This window comes from Coregonus clupeaformis, chromosome 1 (genome assembly GCF_020615455.1).
Source record: "Coregonus clupeaformis isolate EN_2021a chromosome 1, ASM2061545v1, whole genome shotgun sequence".
Classification (NCBI taxonomy): domain Eukaryota; kingdom Metazoa; phylum Chordata; class Actinopteri; order Salmoniformes; family Salmonidae; genus Coregonus; species Coregonus clupeaformis.
The window spans coordinates 94,468,492-94,493,491 of NC_059192.1; the positions used below are offsets into that span (position 1 = coordinate 94,468,492).

Here is a 25,000-nt window from a genome sequence, read left to right on the forward strand (position 1 = left end):
CCTGTAACCACGCTGCTAAACAACAGAAGGCTGATGGATGTTAGCCTGTAACCACGCTGCTAAACAACAGAAGGCTGATGGATGTTAGCCTGTAACCACGCTGCTAAACAACAGAAGGCTGATGGATGTTCGCCTGTAACCACGCTGCTAAACAACAGAAGGCTGATGGATGTTAGCCTGTAACCACGCTGCTAAACAACAGAAGGCTGATGGATGTTAGCCTGTAACCACGCTGCTAAACAACAGAAGGCTGATGGATGTTAGCCTGTAACCACGCTGCTAAACAACAGAAGGCTGATGGATGTTAGCCTGTAACCACGCTGCTAAACAACAGAAGGCTGATGGATGTTAGCCTGTAACCACGCTGCTAAACAACAGAAGGCTGATGGATGTTAGCCTGTAACCACGCTGCTAAACAACAGAAGGCTGATGGATGTTAGCCTGTAACCACGCTGCTAAACAACAGAAGGCTGATGGATGTTAGCCTGTAACCACGCTGCTAAACAACAGAAGGCTGATGGATGTTAGCCTGTAACCACGCTGCTAAACAACAGAAGGCTGATGGATGTTCGCCTGTAACCACGCTGCTAAACAACAGAAGGCTGATGGATGTTAGCCTGTAACCACGCTGCTAAACAACCGAAGGCTGATGGATGTTAGATTGTAACCACGCTGCTAAACAACAGAAGGCTGATGGATGTTTCTTTCTTCCCATACTCTGTTTTCTGAGTTTCTAATCACAGTCTTATGAAAATGGCAAGGTCTTAGAAAGGAGCCAAATACAAGTTACACATCCTGGACGTATCTCATGTCTTCTGTATCTGTTGTATACATGTATTCAGTGTAGATTATTCCAATCAGATCGGCCTATCACTTCCCATAACAACAGAACAGTATCAATATCTATGTGGTAGCCATGGTACCCTCCTCTGTTTTCCTTTCTAACACTCCTTATCAACTGAGGTTTATGTGTTTGTTAAGTTTGATTTGTTTGTAGATATTATTGGCCATTTTGATTGATTTCCTGTTAAATATTCTTGGCAGGAACTCTATAAATGATCCTGTCCAGTGTTTCCACCCCAGCCTTCATATATAGTTTGTCTTTTTAAGTTAACTATAGAATCTCGTGTCAACATATTTCTCATCCTTCGTTAGCATATGAGCCAGTCAGCCGATCAACGCTTGAGACTTTCAATGTAATAAACATTGGAGTTCAGCTAGTTGGGTGATTAATTTGTGGAAGCCACTCCGTAACATCTGTTTGGAATAATACATTGTCCCGCCAATGAGTCTCATTGACACTGCTGTGTGCCGAATGGCACCCTATTCCCTATAGAAAGTAATGCACCACATAGTTAATGGGTTACATGTGGTATACAGCCACTGACTGCCCTGTTATGAGACTTAAGCTACCAAGAGGGGTCAATGTAAATAGTCTGGGTGGCTATTTGTTGAATTGTTCAGCAGTCTTATAGCTTGGGGGTCGACGCTGTTGAGGAGCCTTTTGGACCTAGACTTGGCGCTCTGGTACCGCTTGCCGTGCGGTAGCAGAGAGAACAGTCTATGACTTGGGTGACTGGAGTCTTTGACAATTTTTTGGGCCTTCCTCTGACACCGCCTAGTATATAGGTCCTGGATGGCAGGAAGCTTGGCCCCAGTGATGTACTGGGCCATACGCATTACCCTCTGTAGCGCCTTACGGTCGGATGCCGAGCAGTTGCCATACCAGACGGTGATGCAACCGGTCAGGATGCTGTTGATGGTGCAGCTGTAGAACTTTTTGAGGATCTGGGGACCCATGCCAAATCTTTTCAGTCTCCTGAGGGGGAAAAGGTGTAGTCGTGCCCTCTTCACGACTGTCTTGGTGTGTTTGGACCATGATAGTTTGTTGGTGATTTGGACACACAACTCTCGACCCGCTCCACTACAGCCCTGTCGATGTGAACGGGGGCGTGTTCGGCCCTACTTTTCCTGTAGTCCACGATCATCTCCTTTGTCTTGCTCATGTTGAGGGAGAGGTTGTTGTCCTGGCATCACACTGCCAGGTCTCTGACCTCCTCCCTATAGGCTGTCTCATCGTTGTCTGTGATCAGGCCTACCACCGTTGTGTCGTCAGCAAACTTAGTGATGGTTTTGGAGTTGTACTTGGCCACGCAGTCGTGGGTGAACAGGGAGTACAGGAGGGGACTGACCACGCACCCCTGAGGGGCCCCCGTGTTGAGGATCAGCGTGGCAGACGTGTTGTTGCCTACCCTTACCACCTGGGGGCGGCCCGTCAGGAAGTCCAGGATCCAGTTGCAGAGGGAGGTGTTTAGTCCCAGGGTCCTTAGCTTAGTGATGAGCTTTGTGGGCACTATGGTGTTGAATGCTGAGCTGTAGTTAATGAACAGCATTCTCACATAGGTGTTCCTTTTTTCCAGGTGTGAAAGGGCAGTGTGGAGTGCAATAGAGATTGCGTCATCTGTGGATCTGTTGGGGCGGTATGCAAATTGGAGTGGGTCTCGGGTTTCTGGGATGATGGTGTTGATGTGAGCCATGACCAGCCTTTATGGTAGTCTGCTTGAAACATGTAATATGTAGGTATTACAGATTCAGTCAGGGAGAGGTTGAAAGTGTCAGTGCGCTGAGTACACGTCCTGGTAATCCGTCTGGCCCCGCGGCCTTGTGAATGTTGACCTGTTTAAAGGTCTTGCTCACATCGGCTACAGAGAGCGTGATCACAAAGTTGTCCGTAACAGCTGGTGCTCTCATGCATGCTTCAGTGTTGCTTGCCTCGAAGTGAGCATAAAAGGCATTTAGTTCGTCTGGTAGGCTCGTGTCACTGTGCCGCTCGCGGCTGGGTTTCCCTTTGTAGTCCATAATAGTTTTCAAGCCCTGCCACATTCGACGAGCATTAGAGCCGGTGTAGTAGGATTCAATCTTTGTCCTGTATTGACGCTTCCCCTGTTTGATGGTTCGTCTGAGAGCATAGTGGGATTTCTTATAAGTGTCCCGCTCCTTGAAAGTGGCAGCTCTAGCCTTTTGCTATTTATTTTAGGATATGTACGTACGGTCACTGTGGGGGCGACGCCGTTGATGCACTTATTGATGAAGCCGGTGACTGATGTGAACATATTCCAGTCAAATCAAATGTTATTTGCCGAATACAACAGGTGTAGACCTTACAGTGAACTGCTTACTAACAAGCCCTTAACCAACAATGCAGTTTTAAGAAAATTTAAAAAAGTTTTAAGTAAAAATTAGATAAGTAAAAAATTTAAATAGCAAATAATTAAAGAGCAGCAGTAGAATAACAGTAGAGAGGCTATATACAGGGGGTACCGGTACAGAGTCAATGGGAAATAACAGTAGGGAGGCTATATACAGGGGGTACCGGGACAGAGCCAATGGGAAATAACAGTAGGGAGGCTATATACAGGGGGTACCGGGACAGAGCCAATGGGAAATAACAGTAGGGAGGCTATATACAGGGGGTACCGGGACAGAGTCAATGGGAAATAACAGTAGGGAGGCTATATATACAGGGGGTACCGGGACAGAGTCAATGTGCGGGGGCACCGGTTAGTCGAGGTAATGGAGGTAATATGTATATGTCGGTGTACATGCTAGCAAAACAGTCCTGTAGCGTAGCATCCGTGTCATCTGACCACTTCCGTATTGAGCGAGTCACTGGTACTTCCTGCTTTAGTTTTTGCTTGTAAGCAGGAATCAGGAGGATATAATTATGGTTAGATTTGCCAAATGGAGGGCGAGGGAGAGCTTTGTATGCGTCTCTGTGTGTGCAGTAAAGGTGGTCTAGAGTTTTTTTCTTCCTCTGGTTGCACATGTGACATGCTGGTAGAAATGAGGTCAAATGGATTTGTTTGCCTGCATTAAAGTCCCCAGGCACTAGGAGCTCCACTTCTGGATGAGCGTTTTCTTGTTTACTTATGGCCTTATACAGCTCGTTGAGGGCGGTCTTAGTGCCAGCATCTGTTTGTGGTGCTAAATAGACAGCTACGAAAAATATAGATGAAAACTCTCTTGGTAAATAGTGTGGTCTACAGCTTATCATTACTCTACCTCAGGCGAGCAAAACCTTGAATTTAAAGCTGTTTACTAACCAATCAACCCAATTTGATGAAGGAAACGATCCTCTGTTCATTGGCTGAATCCCCACCCAGTTGGTTTGACTACTTCTAAAATGGTGGAAGACCTCAATGGAAGCTCTCTATCCGTCTTTATGGGTGGAGCCGTGCTAAAAGGGCTCTCTATCCGTCTTTATGGGTGGAGCCGTGCTAAAAGGGCTCTCTATCCGTCTTTATGGGTGGAGCCGTGCTAAAAGGGCTCTCTATCCGTCTTTATGGGTGGAGCCGTGCTAAAAGGGCTCTCTATCCGTCTTTATGGGTGGAGCCGTGCTAAAAGGGCTCTCTATCCGTCTTTATGGGTGGAGCCGTGCTAAAAGGGCTCTCTATCCGTCTTTATGGGTGGAGCCGTGCTAAAAGGGCTCTCTATCCGTCTTTATGGGTGGAGCCGTGCTAAAGGGCTCTCTATCCGTCTTTATGGGTGGAGCCGTGCTAAAAGGGCTCTCTATCCGTCTTTATGGGTGGAGCCGTGCTAAAAGGGCTCTCTATCCGTCTTTATGGGTGGAGCCGTGCTAAAAGGGCTCTCTATCCGTCTTTATGGGTGGAGCCGTGCTAAAAGGGCTCTCTATCCGTCTTTATGGGTGGAGCCGTGCTAAAAGGGCTCTCTATCCGTCTTTATGGGTGGAGCCGTGCTAAAAGGGCTCTCTATCCGTCTTTATGGGTGGAGCCGTGCTAAAAGGGCTCTCTATCCGTCTTTATGGGTGGAGCCGTGCTAAAAGGGCTCTCTATCCGTCTTTATGGGTGGAGACGTGCTAAAAGGGCTCTCTATCCGTCTTTATGGGTGGAGACGTGCTAAAAGGGCTCTCTATCCGTCTCTATGGGTGGAGACGTGCTAAAAGGGCTCTCTATCCGTCTTTATGGGTGGAGCCGTGCTAAAAGGGCTCTCTATCCGTCTTTATGGGTGGAGCCGTGCTAAAAGGGCTCTCTATCCGTCTTTATGGGTGGAGCCGTGCTAAAAGGGCTCTCTATCCGTCTTTATGGGTGGAGCCGTGCTAAAAGGGCTCTCTATCCGTCTTTATGGGTGGAGCCGTGCTAAAAGGGCTCTCTATCCGTCTTTATGGGTGGAGCCGTGCTAAAAGGGCTCTCTATCCGTCTTTATGGGTGGAGCCGTGCTAAAAGGGCTCTCTATCCGTCTTTATGGGTGGAGCCGTGCTAAAAGGGCTCTCTATCCGTCTTTATGGGTGGAGCCGTGCTAAAAGGGCTCTCTATCCGTCTTTATGGGTGGAGCCGTGCTAAAAGGGCTCTCTATCCGTCTTTATGGGTGGAGACGTGCTAAAAGGGCTCTCTATCCGTCTTTATGGGTGGAGACGTGCTAAAAGGGCTCTCTATCCGTCTCTATGGGTGGAGACGTGCTAAAAGGGCTCTCTATCCGTCTTTATGGGTGGAGCCGTGCTAAAAGGGCTCTCTATCCGTCTTTATGGGTGGAGCCGTGCTAAAAGGGCTCTCTATCCGTCTTTATGGGTGGAGCCGTGCTAAAAGGGCTCTCTATCCGTCTTTATGGGTGGAGCCGTGCTAAAAGGGCTCTCTATCCGTCTTTATGGGTGGAGCCGTGCTAAAAGGGCTCTCTATCCGTCTTTATGGGTGGAGCCGTGCTAAAAGGGCTCTCTATCCGTCTTTATGGGTGGAGCCGTGCTAAAAGGGCTCTCTATCCGTCTTTATGGGTGGAGCCGTGCTAAAAGGGCTCTCTATCCGTCTTTATGGGTGGAGCCGTGCTAAAAGGGCTCTCTATCCGTCTTTATGGGTGGAGCCGTGCTAAAAGGGCTCTCTATCCGTCTTTATGGGTGGAGCCGTGCTAAAAGGGCTCTCTATCCGTCTTTATGGGTGGAGCCGTGCTAAAAGGGCTCTCTATCCGTCTTTATGGGTGGAGCCGTGCTAAAAGGGCTCTCTATCCGTCTTTATGGGTGGAGCCGTGCTAAAAGGGCTCTCTATCCGTCTTTATGGGTGGAGCCGTGCTAAAAGGGCTCTCTATCCGTCTTTATGGGTGGAGCCGTGCTAAAAGGGCTCTCTATCCGTCTCTATGGGTGGAGACGTGCTAAAAGGGCTCTCTATCCGTCTTTATGGGTGGAGCCGTGCTAAAAAGGGCTCTCTATCCGTCTTTATGGGTGGAGCCGTGCTAAAAGGGCTCTCTATCCGTCTTTATGGGTGGAGCCGTGCTAAAAGGGCTCTCTATCCGTCTTTATGGGTGGAGCCGTGCTAAAAGGGCTCTCTATCCGTCTTTATGGGTGGAGCCGTGCTAAAAGGGCTCTCTATCCGTCTTTATGGGTGGAGCCGTGCTAAAAGGGCTCTCTATCCGTCTTTATGGGTGGAGCCGTGCTAAAAGGGCTCTCTATCCGTCTTTATGGGTGGAGCCGTGCTAAAAGGGCTCTCTATCCGTCTTTATGGGTGGAGCCGTGCTAAAAGGGCTCTCTATCCGTCTTTATGGGTGGAGCCGTGCTAAAAGGGCTCTCTATCCGTCTTTATGGGTGGAGCCGTGCTAAAAGGGCTCTCTATCCGTCTTTATGGGTGGAGACGTGCTAAAAGGGCTCTCTATCCGTCTTTATGGGTGGAGCCGTGCTAAAAGGGCTCTCTATCCGTCTTTATGGGTGGAGCCGTGCTAAAGGGCTCTCTATCCGTCTTTATGGGTGGAGCCGTGCTAAAGGGCTCTCTATCCGTCTTTATGGGTGGAGCCGTGCTAAAAGGGCTCTCTATCCGTCTTTATGGGTGGAGCCGTGCTAAAAGGGCTCTCTATCCGTCTTTATGGGTGGAGCCGTGGGTAAAGGGATTTCCAAAGTAGAAGCTCTCTATCCGTCTTTATGGGTGGAGCCGTGGGTAAAGGGATTTCCAAAGTAGAAGCTCTCTATCCGTCTTTATGGGTGGAGCCGTGGGTAAAGGGATTTCCAAAGTAGAAGCTCTCTATCCGTCTTTATGGGTGGAGCCGTGGGTAAAGGGATTTCCAAAGTAGAAGCTCTCTATCCGTCTTTATGGGTGGAGCCGTGGGTAAAGGGATTTCCAAAGTAGAAGCTCTCTATCCGTCTTTATGGGTGGAGCCGTGGGTAAAGGGATTTCCAAAGTAGAAGCTCTCTATCCGTCTTTATGGGTGGAGCCGTGGGTAAAGGGATTTCCAAAGTAGAAGCTCTCTATCCGTCTTTATGGGTGGAGCCGTGGGTAAAGTAGCCACTCTATTATAGGTTGTGTGGTGTAAGTGTGAAGGATCAGCAGTGATTGATTGGTGTTTGTAGAACTATTGTGACAGAGTGGAGTAACAAGGTTAGAGTATCAGTCAAAGCATCATCAGTTGATCATGTCTTTCTACGCAGTTGGAATGTTTGCTGTGTCATTTTGTAGCTGTTTTTGGCACCACAGTTTAGTAGCCACGAGTTACCGCTTTGGGTTTTGTACGTCTCTGAAGCAGTTTCTTTAGGAACAACTGATTTTGTAGTTGTTGGGTTAATAGCTGTAGTTGTCATTGTAGTATCATTCTTCTAAACAAGCTTTGCTCCCAGCCATCAGTCATGGTGTTTCCTAGCTAGCTCCCTAGAGGTCAGTCCTCTCCTCCCAGCCATCAGTCATGGTGTTTCCTAGCTAGCTCCCTAGAGGTCAGTCCTCTCCTCCCAGCCATCAGTCATGGTGTTTCCTAGCTAGCTCCCTAGAGGTCAGTCCTCTCCTCCCAGCCATCAGTCATGGTGTTTCCTAGCTAGCTCCCTAGAGGTCAGTCCTCTCCTCCCAGCCCCAGTCAGTCCCATGTAACATCACATGCTTTCATGTGATCCACGGATCAATTCTCCACTCCAAATCTGGAAAGCTTCCATTTGAAAATTCCGATTTATAATGGAATTTGCTGCTAAGAACACGACCACCAGTCATTAGGGCCGTGGAGGACGCAGCAGCCTGGATCAAACCACCACGACTGGAGGGAAAGTACTCAGACTCGCGCTAATCTTTGGTGGGATGATGATGATTGGTGATTGTTTGGCATCAGACAGGTTATAGGAGGTAGGAGAGATGGAGATGTGTGTGAAGGGTTGGGTCTGTGGGTTGTGTGTGTGTGTGGGGGGGACGTGTGTGTGTGTTGGGGGGGGTTAGGGTGTGTGTAATGGGCTGGCATAAATGTTAAATATGAATTTGAGGGGCGTGTGGATTGGAAGGCTCAGTTGAGTAGGGGCTAGTGTTGTGTGGTGACATGAAGGGGTGTTTAACTTTGTGGTTAGCAGAAAGAGGATGTGTTGTGAGGTTGTAAGACGTGTCACTTCAAGGTGTGTTGGGGAACTGAAGTGTTTTTAGCTGGAACTGTTTCAATAAATCTGTTTTAGAATCCTGTCACAATATGAGACTTTCTTTACTTAACCATTTCCCTGCATTATATTTGCATCCAGTTGTCAAATAGCTTCATTCCTTTTCAATAACTTATTTTGTAATTAATAACTTTAACAACATATGTTGTAATAACTATGCAATAATGTGAATATGTAATGTGAGAATGCTGTGCTTAGGGATGGTGTTGGTGTTGTTGAGGACTCTACTAAGAAAACTACAACGAATGGAAAGCAGCCGTTTTACGGGCTCCTAACCAACTCTGCTATTTATGTATTTTTTTCGGCTGATCTTACCTTTTTTTTTGTACATAATGCTTCCGCCATTGTTTTGACCGAAAAAGAGCTTCTGGACATCAGAACAGCAACAGTATCACTAACCACAATTTGGATGAAGATTTCTACTTCAATGAATCAGAGGCACAGGACATACTGCTTACCCCGGACCAGGCCCTAATCCCAGAGACCCGGGTAAGAGAGGCCGACATGGCCCTGACGAAACCACGTCGGCGAGTACATAAACCGCCTCTATCCTCCGTTCTGTTGGCCAACGTACAATCACTCGAGAACAAATGGGACAGGCTCGTTTCAAGACTATCCTATCAACGGGACCTGAAGAACTGTAATATCCTGTTTGTCAGAGTCGTGGCTAAACAAGGACATGGATAATAGACATCCAGCTGGTTTTTCTCTGCACAGTGCAGAGGGTAGTCATTGCCTTCGGAAAGTATTCAGACCCCTTGACTTTTTCCACATTTTGTTACGTTACAGCCATATTCTAAAATGGATTAAATAAAAAATGTTGCTCATCAATCTACACACAATACCCCATAATGACAAAGCGAAACCAGATATTTTAGAAATACCTTATTTACATAACTATTCCCGCCCCCCTCTGTTAGTGGGTTGATACTACATTATAATTCTAACACAGTTTACACATTTATACTGTATTTGGGGTGAAATCCTTTAGTCATTATTCTTAAAATACAAATTAATCTAACAATCCACCCCTTTGACTAAATGTCTTCACATTCAGGATAAATGTATTTTACAAGCATGATTAATCTCAGAGATCACGTCAGAACTAATAAACATTTCATCCAATTGCGGTCTTTCTGGGTCCAAATCCTCGTCATCCACCAAGCCTGGAGGATCGTTTTTCACATTCCCCTGGTCAGAGTCCGGAGTCAGTCCATCTCTCATCATTGTTGAGATACTGCATTTCACCAACGCCTGACTCACCAATCCTCGGACACAGGGAACAAGACAACAACCACATAATACAAGAATACCCATACAAACACTGACCGCTCCTAAGATGGTGGCTGCTAGGGTTTTCCATTTACCAAACATTTCATCAAACCACCCTATCCACGATGTACTAACTTCTGAGTTCTCAGTTCATTCTTCACTTAGTGCAGTTAATTCTGTAAGAGCTCTGGTGACTGTCCCATCCAGTGTGGTGTTGTTAGGGATAAATGTGCAACAACGGCTTATCATTCTATAGACACCGGCCCTTTCTGCCTGATCTAGAACCAACCTCTACTAAGTTATGAGCGGGATGGCGGATAATCGCTCAGAGATCCCCTTTACTGCATCTCTAGTCTGGTCAATAAATCGTTGTTGGTTGTAATAGATATAATTTATCCAATCCATATTTTTGTTGTGGTAAAACCCTCCCATATTTGATTCATAGCTTTGTATTCGTCTGGAACACCCCTGGGGAGGCCTATGCTATCTATCCAAATTGGGCTATTTCCTTCCTGACCTATATTTCTCCTCCTCCTGATTATTCTTCCTGTCACTGGTCTTTGATGACTAATTCTTACAGGTTTGGACCAACAATACTGGTGCACAAGTACCCACCCATCCTTCTGGTAATGTCTGTCGAATGCTCCCTTTGTTAGTACATGCCCACCACACATCAGTATGGGATGGTAAGGTTCCTAATTTTCCCCTCCCTTCCTTATCTAAATCAATCACATTAATTATCTCCTTACAGCCATCAAAATCACCCAAGTTACGGGTGCCATTTCTATGTCTGTAACACTGGTATTCGCCAGGAGTTAAAGTGAATCTAGGTGGGCTGGCCGAGTATGTCAACTTTGCCAGCCCAATCCCTGTGCAATTGGGCTCTTTTTGATTGGACCCCAGGTCTAATACACAGGGAAACATTGCCTTTGGCATTGGGGCGGTCAACATTGTCGGTCGCCCAATGGAGCATACATAACAATTGGTCTCCCCAAGGCCCTAGGGTGTACTTCATCCACTTTAACCAGAGATTCTCATCAGGGACCCCCTCCACTTCCCCTTGGTTCCATTCTTGGAGGAGAAAATCATTCATAGTGGACGGGTTAGTCGAATTGACTCCGTCATCCCTTGACTGATCTACTCGGTAAATTGGTATTAATGGATTAATGAGAGTACCTGTGCCCTCCATATCTTTTGACTCCATCAAATGTAATCTTAGACAAGTATCCCGTCCGTATTCGTCCGCGCAAGCCCAGTAAGATATTTTCATGTCCTCTTTAGTGACCTTTACTATTGTTACTACCATCTCCGTAAGGATGTCGTTATACCTTCTTATCCTCCATCTGGACGTCCAGCCCCCCCGTCTCATATCTCCGTCCCCCAGTATCTCTAAATACCTGAGCCCAGGAACAATCCGCCGAGGGAGCTGAACATAAATACAATGGGATCTTATAATCCCACGTTGCTTGCTTATCCGTCCTGATAAGATCCCTAATCCTAATTTTGAATCTTACTCCCCACCCTTCTCTGACTCCTATCTTGTAGATCACTCGTCCTTGACGGTCAGTATGTCGGGTCGCTTCCCTTTTATTTCTTAATAATGGTAAGGCCATAGCGTAATTGGTGCGAGGTGGTGGTGGATCTTGACATACCAAGACTATTGCCGAGACTATGATGCAGCTCAGGGTCACCCATATTCCCAAAAACCGCCAACCCTCTCCTGCCTTTAGTCCTTCTGCTTGGTACCACCCCATACTCACACCCTAAGAACACACTACAGTGATGATAGGTCGGGGTAGGAGATCTTCGTTAACAGAGGTGATCCCTGGACCTTATTGGTCCAGTTCTGCTCTCCAACTCTGTGTGTGTTGCAGTGGTGCTTGTATGTGGTCTTACCTCTTGCAGTGGGTAACATGGACCCAGGTTACTCTCTCTGCTATTCTAATGGCCAAGGCAGTGACCAATATAACCTGATAGGGCCCTTCCCAACAGGCCTGCTTCCAGTTTTCCTTCTTTAGGGACTGGATGCTCACCAGTCACCTGGTTAGATAGAGTGGGTCACCTTCTCCTTTAGTTCACCTGTGGGGCACAAAACCTCTGACATACGGGTGTGGTTAATAAACTATCTTCACACATGTTCAGATTAATCTAACAATTTCTGACTGCATTCTCTTTCTAGACTGTATCTAAATTTTTTTTTTTTTTTAAGTATTTTGTCCTCTCCTTCGTATATTATCTAATCCTACAATTAGCCTCTTCCCCCCTCTTGACACATGGTTCTGCTCATGTGTCAATATTACCACCTACCTAAACAATCACTTAGGTAATTTATCAACCAATTGCCATGCCTTTTATTTTTGAGACTGTCTTTTGCTTCTTTATTGCTCCTCCCACTTCCTTTGTCTTTATGGCAGCTAAATTCGACTTTCATTCAGTTCAGAATCAATTAGTAATCCAATCAATCAATCTCTTATCTTGTAAAAACACTTATGTTTAGTTCAAACTCTGTTCTACCCCGGCTCTCCCGGGCTTGACCTGAAGACTGATTGTTGGACATGACAAGTCCATATTTAAATATTTCAAACCTAACACCACTTCCCTTCATGCTGTAATCAATCAAGAAGATAGCAAAGGAGAGACAGGTTTTAGCCTGAACTCTGCTTAACCCTGGTGCCGCTCCCTTCACAATGTTTGAAGAGAGACAAAAGACAGCCATGGATTGAAGTAAGAGCAAGCACTTCGACCCTAGGTCACCTAAGTCTTCTGCCTAGCAACAAAGAATAAAAACCTCTATGTTCGTGATTAATCCAGTTATATCTAATAGCCCACCAAAAAAAACCTCACCATCTTTAAATCACGACCAATGTCATATCCCTATTTACTCTCTACCATTTGGGTAAAATCCCTGATATATGTATGAAAAGCTAAGGCTGTTTGGGAAGAGAGCAACAACATAAATTGTTCTTCCTCCTCAGAGTTCCAAATGATGTTACCATGGGCTGCCATTGCCTTCCCATAGATAAGATCACTTAATTTACCCGTATGCAGTACATAATGGAGTACCCAAGCTTTACAGCAGTCTATCATTACCAAAAAGCTCATCATTCTTCATCTATTTTTTCCCCCCTAGTCCCTATCTTCCTGATCCTATTGCTAAATCAATGATCTAGGCAATAGCTGTTTCGCCTTAGATTGTACATTCCTCTGATTACTGCAGCTCATTGCATTAATTTTAATTTCAAATATCACCCAATAAACCGTTCCATCCCACAGCATAGTAAACACCACCTATGAACTGTTGAAAATCCCCTAAATTCAACATAACAACCCTTTATAAACATCATGCTCGGTGTGTTGTTTTTTTATTTGAAAAACCCAATTGAAAAACAACAATCAAAGGTAGCCAGGCTCAACTTAATTTGGTAGCTCACTTTTATGACCTAAATACTGCCTAACTCCCCCTCGCCCTGAGCAATATTCCAATGAGATAAGCTAATCTCTTTCTCCTGGTTATACATTTTGCTAACCTTCAATTACCATCAGTAATCCAAAGATGGTAGTACACACAAAACATGATACAGATATCCCCAGTCCTAACCCATCAATAATGTTTGTATCAACCTAATTCCTCATAACTAATCCATAAAACCCCTCAAAATTCCTCGAGTATACAATGATTATTTAATTGATTACCCTAAATCTGCTACATGTGATCTCATCTCAAATGATCCATTATCAATTATTTGATCCACCCCCTAGGAAAATCTCTCTCCCCTTCTATTCTGGAGTTCTACCTCTACCAGCTATTTCCCCTAGAGTGGCCATTAAATCTCTTTAACCGTTCTCTCTGATTCGGCCCCAATCAATAAAACAAATACTTGATATCGTTGATAAGCATACACTTAATGACATTCCTGCCATCTGAACTATGTACTGTCTCTCACCCCCCCCCCCTCCCTCCCCCCCCCTGCTCCTTCCTACATTATGGGGGAGGCGCGGGGACCTTCCCTACAAATCTTCCTTCTTAGGAAATAATGTCATTCGTACTTGTAACATATTTTCATAGACCTATCTAGAATACTACTAAAGCTATCTAATGCAACTTTTAATACACGTAAAAACTCTCTCTCCCTACACCCATTTACCATTGAATAAGTGCGTCTTCCTAGTTACCCCCCAACCACGCCTCAAATGTTCCATTCAGCATTAACCAACCAAATACTAAGTATTATCCGGTTACCATTCATACCAGCCGTTGAATTCCCTCATACACACAGATTTCACCTTATGCCATTGAAATGCCCAACAAAACATAATAGTTCAATGGAACCCTCTATTGGCTCTCCACTATTTATACATTACTTCTATAACCACATTAGTTATGGTCCGATTACCCATTAAACCTTATCACATGATCAAACAACGGTACAACCTTAAACTCATATGGGGCGGCAGGTGGCTTAGTGGGTAAGAGCGTTGTGCCAGTAACCGTAAGGTCGCTGGTTCTAATCCCCAAGCCGACTAGGTGAAAAATCTGTCGATGTGCCCTTGAGCAAGGCACTTAACCCTAATTGCTCCTGTAAGTCGCTCTGGATAAGAGCGTCTGCTAAATGACTAAAATGTAATGTAATAATAATTATTACTTCCTTTGAGATTTTGGTAACTATTCTCTGCCCTTCACAAGAATTACTATTCTTATACAAGTTCAAATAATTTCACCTAAATCCATGAATAAAAATTACTGACCTTTTCCTTGCAGTTTGGATTTAAATGCTTTTTCAAACTCGTTAACGTCTTTATCGTTCATAAGAGTAATCACCGGCCTGTTTATAACCTTAACGTCGAAGGCCAGGACTATTCTCCACGGATGCAATCACCCGCCCGTGCACGGTTTCGGTGTCCTTAGAACGACAAAGACGTTTTTAAGCTCCGCTCGAAGGACCACTGTTACGAGAATTTCTATCTCTAATTCAACCTAAGCTTGAATCATTACCAGAGGTTGTAAGGCTCTGGTTTTAATCATAAATGATTCAAGGTCCACAACCAGCAAGAATGATCTGTATGTTTATTCATGGAGAGCTCTGGCGCCAAAACCCATACACTCCTGTTTTATACCCCTTGACACACAAAGGCACTTTGCTCCGCCCACCTTTAGGAGGCTTTCTTAAACAGTTTCCACCTTTCTCCTTCACCCTGGAATGTTTAGTCCCGCCCCCCTCTGTTAGTGGGTTGATAATTCTAACACAGTTTACACATTTATACTGTATTTGGGGTGAAATCCTTTAGTCATTATTCTTAAAATACAAATGTATCTAACAGTTTTCATCAAGGATCTCTCTGTACTGTCCTCCGATCCTGACTAGTCTTCCAGTCCCTGCCGCTGAAAAACATCCCCGCAGCCTGATGCTGCCACCACCATGCTTCACCGTAGGGATGGTGCCAGGTTTCCTCCAGACGTGACATTTGGCATTCAGGCCAAAGAGTTCAATCTTGATTTCATCAGACCAGAGAATCTTGTTTCTCATGGTCTGAGAGTCTTTAGGTGCCTTTTGGCAAACTCCAAGCGGGCTGTCATGTGCCTTTTACTGAGGAGTGGCTTCCGTCTGGCCACTCTACCATAAAGGCCTGATTGGTGGAGTGCTGCAGAGATGGTTGTCCTTCTGGAAGGTTCTCCCATCTCCACAGAGGAACTCTGGAGCTCTGTCAGGATGACCATTGGGTTCTTGGTCACCTCCCTGACCAAGACTCTTCTATCTCGATTGCTCAGTTTGGCCGGGCAGCCAGTTCTAGGAAGAGTCTTGTTGGTTCCAAACTTCTTCCATTTAAGAATGATGGAGGCCACTGTGTTCTTGGGGACCTTCTATGCTGCAGAAATGTTTTGGTACCCTTCCTCAGATCTGTGCCTCGACACAATCCTGTCTCGGAGCTCTACGGACAATTCCTTCGACCTCATGGCTTGGTTTTTGCTCTGACATGCACTGTCAACTGTGGGACCTTGTATAAACAGGTGTGTGCCTTTCCAGATCATGTCCAATCAATTGAATATACCACAGGTGGACTCCAATGAAGTTGTAGAAACATTTAAAGGATGATCAATGGAAACGGGATGCACCTGAGCTCAATTTTGAGTCTCATAGCAAAGGGTCTGAATACTCATGTAAATAAAGTGTTTTTGCTTTTTCTTTTTAATACATTTTAAAACATTTCTAAAAACTTGTTTTCGCTTTGTCATTATGGGGTATTGTGTGTAGATTGATGAGAAAAAAATATATTTTAGAATAAGGCTATAACATAACAAAATATGGGAAAAGGTCAAGGGGTCTGAATACCTTCCGAATGCACTGTATGTGATCTAATATCCTGTGTGTTATAACGTGTGTCATGTGGTAAAGACCACCATTATGTCATGTGGTAAAGACCACCACCACTGTAGAGACAGTAGAGAGACATACTGTATAGACAGTAGAGAGAGAGAGACATACTGTAGAGACAGTAGAGAGAGAGAGACATACTGTAGAGACAGTAGAGAGAGAGAGACATACTGTAGAGACAGTAGAGAGAGAGAGATATACTGTATAGACAGTAGAGAGAGAGAGACATACTGTAGAGACAGTAGAGAGAGAGAGACATACTGTAGAGACAGTAGAGAGAGAGAGAGACATACTGTAGAGACAGTAGAGAGAGAGAGACATACTGTAGAGACAGTAGAGAGAGAGAGACATACTGTAGAGACAGTAGAGAGAGAGAGACATACTGTAGAGACAGTAGAGAGAGAGAGACATACTGTAGAGACAGTAGAGAGAGAGACATACTGTAGAGACAGTAGAGAGAGAGAGACATACTGTAGAGACAGTAGAGAGAGAGAGACATACTGTAGAGACAGTAGAGAGAGAGAGACATACTGTAGAGACAGTAGAGAGAGAGAGATACATACTGTAGGGACAGTAGAGAGAGAGACATACTGTAGAGACAGTAGAGAGAGACATACTGTAGAGACAGTAGAGAGAGAGACATACTGTATAGACAGTAGAGAGAGAGAGACATACTGTAGAGAGAGAGACATACTGTAGAGACAGTAGAGAGAGAGACATACTGTATAGACAGTAGAGAGAGAGAGACATACTGTAGAGACAGTAGAGAGAGAGAGACATACTGTAGAGACAGTAGAGAGAGAGAGACATACTGTAGAGACAGTAGAGAGAGAGAGACATACTGTAGAGACAGTAGAGAGAGAGAGACATACTGTAGAGACAGTAGAGAGAGAGAGACATACTGTATAGACAGTAGAGAGAGAGAGACATACTGTAGAGACAGTAGAGAGAGAGACATACTGTAGAGACAGTAGAGGGAGAGAGACATACTGTAGAGACAGTAGAGAGAGAGACATACTGTAGAGACAGAAGAGAGAGAGAGAGACATACTGTAGAGACAGTAGAGAGAGAGAGACATACTGTAGAGACAGTAGAGAGAGAGACATACTGTAGAGACAGTAGAGAGAGAGACATACTGTAGAGACAGTAGAGAGAGAGAGACATACTGTAGAGACAGTAGAGAGAGAGAGACATACTGTAGAGGCAGTAGAGAGAGAGAGACATACTGTAGAGACAGTAGAGAGAGACATACTGTAGAGACAGTAGAGAGAGAGAGACATACTGTAGAGACAGTAGAGAGAGACATACTGTAGAGGCAGTAGAGAGAGACATACTGTAGAGACAGTAGAGAGAGAGAGACATACTGTAGAGACAGTAGAGAGAGAGACATACTGTAGAGACAGTAGAGAGAGAGACATACTGTAGAGACAGTAGAGAGAGACATACTGTAGAGACAGTAGAGAGAGACATACTGTAGAGACAGTAGAGAGAGAGAGACATACTGTAGAGAGAGAGAGAGACATACTGTATAGACAGTAGAGAGAGAGAGACATACTGTAGAGACAGTAGAGAGAGAGAGACATACTGTATAGACAGTAGAGAGAGAGAGACATACTGTAGAGACAGTAGAGAGAGAGAGACATACTGTAGAGACAGTAGAGAGAGAGATACATACTGTAGGGACAGTAGAGAGAGAGACATACTGTAGAGACAGTAGAGAGAGAGACAACCGTAGAGACAGTAGAGAGAGAGACATACTGTATAGACAGTAGAGAGAGAGAGACATACTGTAGAGAGAGAGACATACTGTAGAGACAGTAGAGAGAGAGAGACATACTGTATAGACAGTAGAGAGAGAGAGACATACTGTAGAGACAGTAGAGAGAGAGAGACATACTGTAGAGACAGTAGAGAGAGAGAGAGAGAGATACTGTAGAGACAGTAGAGAGAGAGAGACATACTGTAGAGACAGTAGAGAGAGAGAGACATACTGTATAGACAGTAGAGAGAGAGAGACATACTGTAGAGACAGTAGAGAGAGAGAGACATACTGTAGAGACAGTAGAGAGAGAGAGACATACTGTAGAGACAGTAGAGAGAGAGACATACTGTAGAGACAGTAGAGAGAGAGAGAGACAGACAGTAGAGAGAGAGAGACATACTGTAGAGACAGTAGAGAGAGAGAGACATACTGTAGAGACAGTAGAGAGAGAGACATACTGTAGAGACAGTAGAGAGAGAGACATACTGTAGAGACAGTAGAGAGAGAGAGACATACTGTAGAGGCAGTAGAGAGAGAGAGACATACTGTAGAGACAGTAGAGAGAGACATACTGTAGAGACAGTAGAGAGAGAGAGACATACTGTAGAGACAGTAGAGAGAGACATACTGTAGAGGCAGTAGAGAGAGACATACTGTAGAGACAGTAGAGAGAGAGACATACTGTAGAGACAGTAGAGAGAGAGACATACTGTAGAGACAGTAGAGAGAGAGACATACTGTAGAGACAGGAGAGAGAGACATACTGTAGAGACAGTAGAGAGAGACATACTGTAGAGACAGTAGAGAGAGAGAGACATACTGTAGAGACAGTAGAGAGAGAGAGACATACTGTAGAGAGAGAGAGAGACATACTGTAGAGACAGTAGAGAGAGAGAGAGACATACTGTAGAGACAGTAGAGAGAGACATACTGTAGAGACAGTAGAGAGAGAGACATACTGTAGAGACAGTAGAGAGAGAGAGACATACTGTAGAGACAGTAGAGAGAGAGAGACATACTGTAGAGACAGTAGAGAGAGAGAGACATACTGTAGAGACAGTAGAGAGAGAGAGACATACTGTAGAGACAGTAGAGAGAGAGAGATACATACTGTAGAGACAGTAGAGAGAGAGAGACATACTGTAGAGACAGTAGAGAGAGAGACATACTGTAGAGACAGTAGAGAGAGAGAGACATACTGTAAAGACAGTAGAGAGAGAGAGAGAGACATACTGTAGAGAGAGAGACATACTGTAGAGACAGTAGAGAGAGAGAGACATACTGTAGAGACAGTAGAGAGAGAGAGACATACTGTAGAGAGAGAGAGACATACTGTAGAGACAGTAGAGAGAGAGACATACTGTAGAGACAGTAGAGAGAGAGACATACTGTAGAGACAGTAGAGAGAGAGAGACATACTGTAGAGACAGTAGAGAGAGAGAGACATACTGTAGAGACAGTAGTGAGAGAGACATACTTTAGAGACAGTAGAGAGAGAGAGACATACTGTAGAGACAGTAGAGAGAGAGAGACATACTGTAGAGACAGTAGAGAGAGAGACATACTGTAGAGACAGTAGAGAGAGAGACATACTGTAGAGACAGTAGAGAGAGAGAGACATACTGTAGAGACAGTAGAGAGAGAGAGACATACTGTAGAGACAGTAGAGAGAGAGACATACTGTAGAGATAGTAGAGAGAGAGAGAGACATACTGTAGAGACAGTAGAGAGAGAGAGACATACTGTAGAGACAGTAGAGAGAGAGAGACATACTGTAGAGACAGTAGAGAGAGAGAGACATACTGTATAGACAGTAGAGAGAGAGAGACATACTGTAGAGACAGTAGAGAGAGAGAGACATACTGTAGAGACAGTAGAGAGAGAGAGAGACATACTGTAGGGACAGTAGAGAGAGAGACATACTGTAGAGACAGTAGAGAGAGACATACTGTAGAGACAGTAGAGAGAGAGACATACTGTATAGACAGTAGAGAGAGAGAGACATACTGTAGAGAGCGAGAGACATACTGTAGAGACAGTAGAGAGAGAGAGACATACTGTATCGACAGTAGAGAGAGAGAGACATATTGTAGAGACAGTAGAGAGAGAGAGACATACTGTAGAGACAGTAGAGAGAGAGAGACATACTGTAGAGACAGTGGAGAGAGAGACATACTGTAGAGACAGTAGAGAGAGAGAGACATACTGTAGAGACAGTAGAGAGAGAGACATACTGTAGAGACAGTAGAGAGAGAGAGAGACATACTGTAGAGACAGTAGAGAGAGAGACATACTGTAGAAACAGTAGAGAGAGAGAGAGATACTGTAGAGACAGTAGAGAGAGAGAGACATACTGTAGAGACAGTAGAGAGAGAGACATACTGTAGAGACAGTAGAGAGAGAGAGACATATTGTAGAGACAGTAGAGAGAGAGAGACATACTGTAGAGACAGTAGAGAGAGAGAGACATACTGTAGAGACAGTAGAGAGAGAGACATACTGTAGAGACAGTAGAGAGAGAGAGACATACTGTAGAGATAGTAGAGAGAGAGAGAGACATACTGTAGAGACAGTAGAGAGAGAGAGACATACTGTAGAGACAGTAGAGAGAGAGAGACATACTGTAGAGACAGTAGAGAGAGAGACATACTGTAGAGACAGTAGAGAGAGAGAGACATACTGTAGAGACAGTAGAGAGAGAGAGACATACTGTAGAGATAGTAGAGAGAGAGAGACATACTGTAGAGACAGTAGAGAGAGAGAGACATACTGTAGAGACAGTAGAGAGAGAGAGACATACTGTAGAGACAGTAGAGAGAGAGAGAGACATACTGTAGAGACAGTAGAGAGAGAGAGACATACTGTAGAGACAGTAGAGAGAGACATACTGTAGAGACAGTAGAGAGAGAGAGACACATACTGTAGAGACAGTAGAGAGAGAGAGACATACTGTAGAGACAGTAGAGAGAGAGACATACTGTAGAGACAGTAGAGAGAGAGAGACAGAAAGAGAGTAAATAAACAGTATGCCAGCCGACCTGTCTTGTGCAATTTCCTTGCAGTATAAATGACATGACAGTTCTGTTCTTCACGTTCTCAAATAGCTTTCTCACAAAATAAAGAACATTTAAAACTCTGTTCTGTAATTTGTGAAGAGTTGTGTACATGTAGAATCGCACTAGACAAGTGGTTCCCAAACTCATATCATAACAAATGGGGATTTTTTTTTTTTATGAACTGAAAATAGAAACCAAAAACAGGCATCATCATATCTCCTGAGTCCAAGATATGAGGGCTTTGAACCCTCTCCTCCTCATCCTAAAATCCCTAAATATCCACAGCCTTCAAAGCAGCTAGACATGTAGAATTGTGTGACCTGGGGGTCTGTCGTGTGTTCATGGCTTCATGAGAATAAACCAAAGTACAAAGTAAAAACTCTAGTTTTGTTTTCAACCAGCATGGACCTGAATGTGACTGAGGCAGTGTCCCAGTATGTCACCATATGGTCTATATACTAAGTGCACTAAGTAGTCAGGGTTTTTCTGGATCAAAAAGAGGCTTAGGTGGTGGGTGTGGCAGGGGGCGTGGCCAATGGGCGCAGTTGGCTCATCAGCGCCAGGGTATGAGCAGTCGGAAATGATGATGGGCATTCGGAGTCTTTTTCGGTGAGCCAAACGGTAGGCTACCATTATGTCAGATCGTGAAATGCCTGAAAAATCAGAGTGGACCAGATCGGCTCGTTACTATTTACTGTTTCTGCAGTGAGGATTCTTTAGAGAATTATTTTACAACTGATCTGAAGAAAACAGGTTGTTTTGAGCTCAAAACCCAGTAGTAGCAGTCTGTAAACCAGGGAGCCAAATGACCAGCTCTTTCACCGATTCGATTCGGTTCCTGACGTTCACCAAAAGGATCCAGCCCTTTTTCGTTGACTAGTGTGAAACCCCCCTCAATGTCTTTGTCCTTTCTCCGCTCTGCAAAAAAAAATAAAAAATCGCTCACAGGAAATAAAACTGCCCCTCTAACTATGCCCCATTCATTTGTTTAAAAATATAATTTAACAAACGGCCATCTACTTTTGTGACTATGGACCATTTGGTTTTGAACTAGGACATCGTAAGAGGCTTCAACATTTCAACATGTCGCTATTGAACCAGGACCAATCTGATGACACGCGGCTGCTGTGTTAAAAGACAACAGTGTTTTTCTCTAATCTTTTGATGTTCAGATAATTAAGTTGTAAACTGGCTCTCACATTTTACAGTTGAAAGACAACTTTAGCACTGTTACAATGTTTTTTTGTTGTTGTTGTTGTTTTTTTTACAATAGGCTGAATAGGAACTGTCTTTGGGATCATTCATTGTCTTGTCATCAATTGCACAGGCTGTGACCTATTTCTTGGTGGACTCATATCAACATCTCTGAGCATTAGTGTTGGGGTAGGCTAAATAAATACAACAGAATAGGCCTCATTAAAAGAACAGTACTGGGCAGAGCACGGGTCAGAGCTGGTGGCTGAGCAGTACCAGAGTGAGATTGGAGCGAGAGAGTAGGCCAACGCTCCAATCCTTTTGAAAATCTGCTCCAAGCTCCAGCTGAATTATGCGCGCTCCCCTCCAGCTCCACTCTGGTCACATCCTCTGGTCTGCACAGCTGAATTGTAGATTTCTGTATTTTCATGATGCCTCCATCTTGGCGGTATAGAGAAATCTTAGAATTTTTAAGCCAATTTCCTACAATTCTACAAATGTCTTCATGGCGCTGATAGAACATGTTTCAGTTTGTTTTAAAGCCAATGTCCTTCAATTCCATGCATTTTGCCATTGGCTAACGCTGTGTTCTTTTGCTCAAACATAATAACAAAATCAATACTGCTAAATTAATTGTTTATGGATCTAGTTTTTATTTTGGTGATTGTTAGTTCTCAAAGATTATATTATTTTAAAATTACTGAACAAAAATCTAAAAACGCAACATGTAAAAGTGTTTCATGAGCTGAAATAAAAGATCCCAGAAATGTTCCATACGCACAAAAAGCTTATTTCTCTAAAATGTTGTTCACAAATGTGTTTACATCCCTGTTAGTGAGCATTTCTCCTTTGCCAAGATAATCCATCCACCTGACAGGTGTGGCATATCAAGAAGCTGATTAAGTAGCATGATCATTACACAGGTGCACCTTGTGCAGGGGACAATAAAAGGCCACTAAAATGTGCAGTTTTGTCAAACAACACAATGCCACAGATGTCTCAAGTTTTGAGGGAGCGTGCAATTGGCATGCTGACTGCAGGAATGTCCACCAGAGCTTTTTGCCAGATAATTGAATGTTAATTTCTCTACCATAAGCCGCCTCCACAATGTTGTTTTAGAGAATTTGGCAGTACGTCCAACTGGCCTCAAAACCAAAAATTATGTCTCTCTCTCTCTACTGTCTCTACAGTATGTCTCTCTACTGTCTCTACAGTATGTCTCTCTACTGTCTCTACAGTATGTCTCTCTCTACTGTCTCTACAGTATGTCTCTCTCTACTGTCTCTACAGTATGTCTCTCTCTCTCTCTACTGTCTCTACAGTATGTCTCTCTCTCTCTACTGTCTCTACAGTATGTCTCTCTCTCTCTACTGTATCTACAGTATGTCTCTCTCTCTCTACTGTCTCTACAGTATGTCTCTCTCTACTGTCTCTACAGTATGTCTCTCTCTCTACTGTCTCTACAGTATGTCTCTCTCTACTGTCTCTACAGTATGTCTCTCTCTACTGTCTCTACAGTATGTCTCTCTCTCTACTGTCTCTACAGTATGTCTCTCTCTCTACTGTCTCTACAGTATGTCTCTCTCTCTCTCTACTGTCTCTACAGTATGTCTCTCTCTCTCTCTACTGTCTCTACAGTATGTCTCTCTCTCTACTGTCTCTACAGTATGTCTCTCTCTCTCTACTGTCTCTACAGTATGTCTCTCTCTCTCTCTACTGTCTCTACAGTATGTCTGTCTCTACAGTATGTCTCTCTCTCTACTGTCTCTACAGTATGTCTCTCTCTCTCTCTACTGTCTCTACATTATGTCTCTCTCTCTACTGTCTCTACATTATGTCTCTCTCTCTCTACTGTCTCTACAGTATGTCTCTCTCTCTACTGTCTCTACAGTATGTCTCTCTCTCTCTCTACTGTCTCTACATTATGTCTCTCTCTCTACTGTCTCTACATTATGTCTCTCTCTCTACTGTCTCTACAGTATGTCTCTCTCTCTACTGTCTCTACAGTATGTCTCTCTCTCTCTCTACTGTCTCTACAGTATGTCTCTCTCTCTCTACTGTCTATACAGTATGTCTCTCTCTCTCTACTGTCTCTACAGTATGTCTCTCTCTCTCTACTGTCTCTACAGTATGTCTCTCTCTCTCTACTGTCTCTACAGTATGTCTCTCTCTCTCTCTACTGTCTCTACAGTATGTCTCTCTCTCTCTACTGTCTCTACAGTGTCTCTCTCTCTCTACTGTCTCTACAGTATGTCTCTCTCTCTACTGTCTCTACAGTATGTCTCTCTCTCTCTACTGTCTCTACAGTATGTCTCTCTCTCTCTCTACTGTCTCTACATTATGTCTCTCTCTCTACTGTCTCTACAGTATCTCTCTCTCTCTACTGTCTCTACAGTATGTCTCTCTCTCTCTACTGTCTCTACAGTATGTCTCTCTCTCTACTGTCTCTACAGTATGTCTCTCTCTCTCTCTACTGTCTCTACAGTATGTCTCTCTCTCTCTCTACTGTCTCTACAGTATGTCTCTCTCTCTCTCTACTGTCTCTACAGTATGTCTCTCTCTCTACTGTCTCTACAGTATGTCTCTCTCTCTACTGTCTCTACAGTATGTCTCTCTCTCTACTGTCTCTACAGTATGTCTCTCTCTGTCTACTGTCTCTACAGTATGTCTCTCTCTCTCTACTGTCTCTACAGTATGTCTCTCTCTCTCTACTGTCTCTACAGTATGTCTCTCTCTCTCTACTGTCTCTACAGTATGTCTCTCTCTCTCTCTACTGTCTCTACAGTATGTCTCTCTCTCTACTGTCGCTACAGTATGTCTCTCTCTCTCTACTGTCTCTACAGTATGTCTCTCTACTGTCTCTACAGTATGTCTCTCTACTGTCTCTACAGTATGTCTCTCTCTCTCTCTACTGTCTCTACAGTATGTCTCTCTCTCTCTACTGTCTCTA

General features: G+C 44.2%; 1 protein-coding gene across 1 annotated transcript in view; it reads left to right on the forward strand.

The window, feature by feature from the left end:
* Positions 1-25,000, forward strand: part of LOC123491976 (lysosomal-trafficking regulator-like) — a gene marked incomplete at its 3' end in the record, with an annotated part of 197,496 nt that overhangs the window by 62,258 nt on the left and 110,238 nt on the right.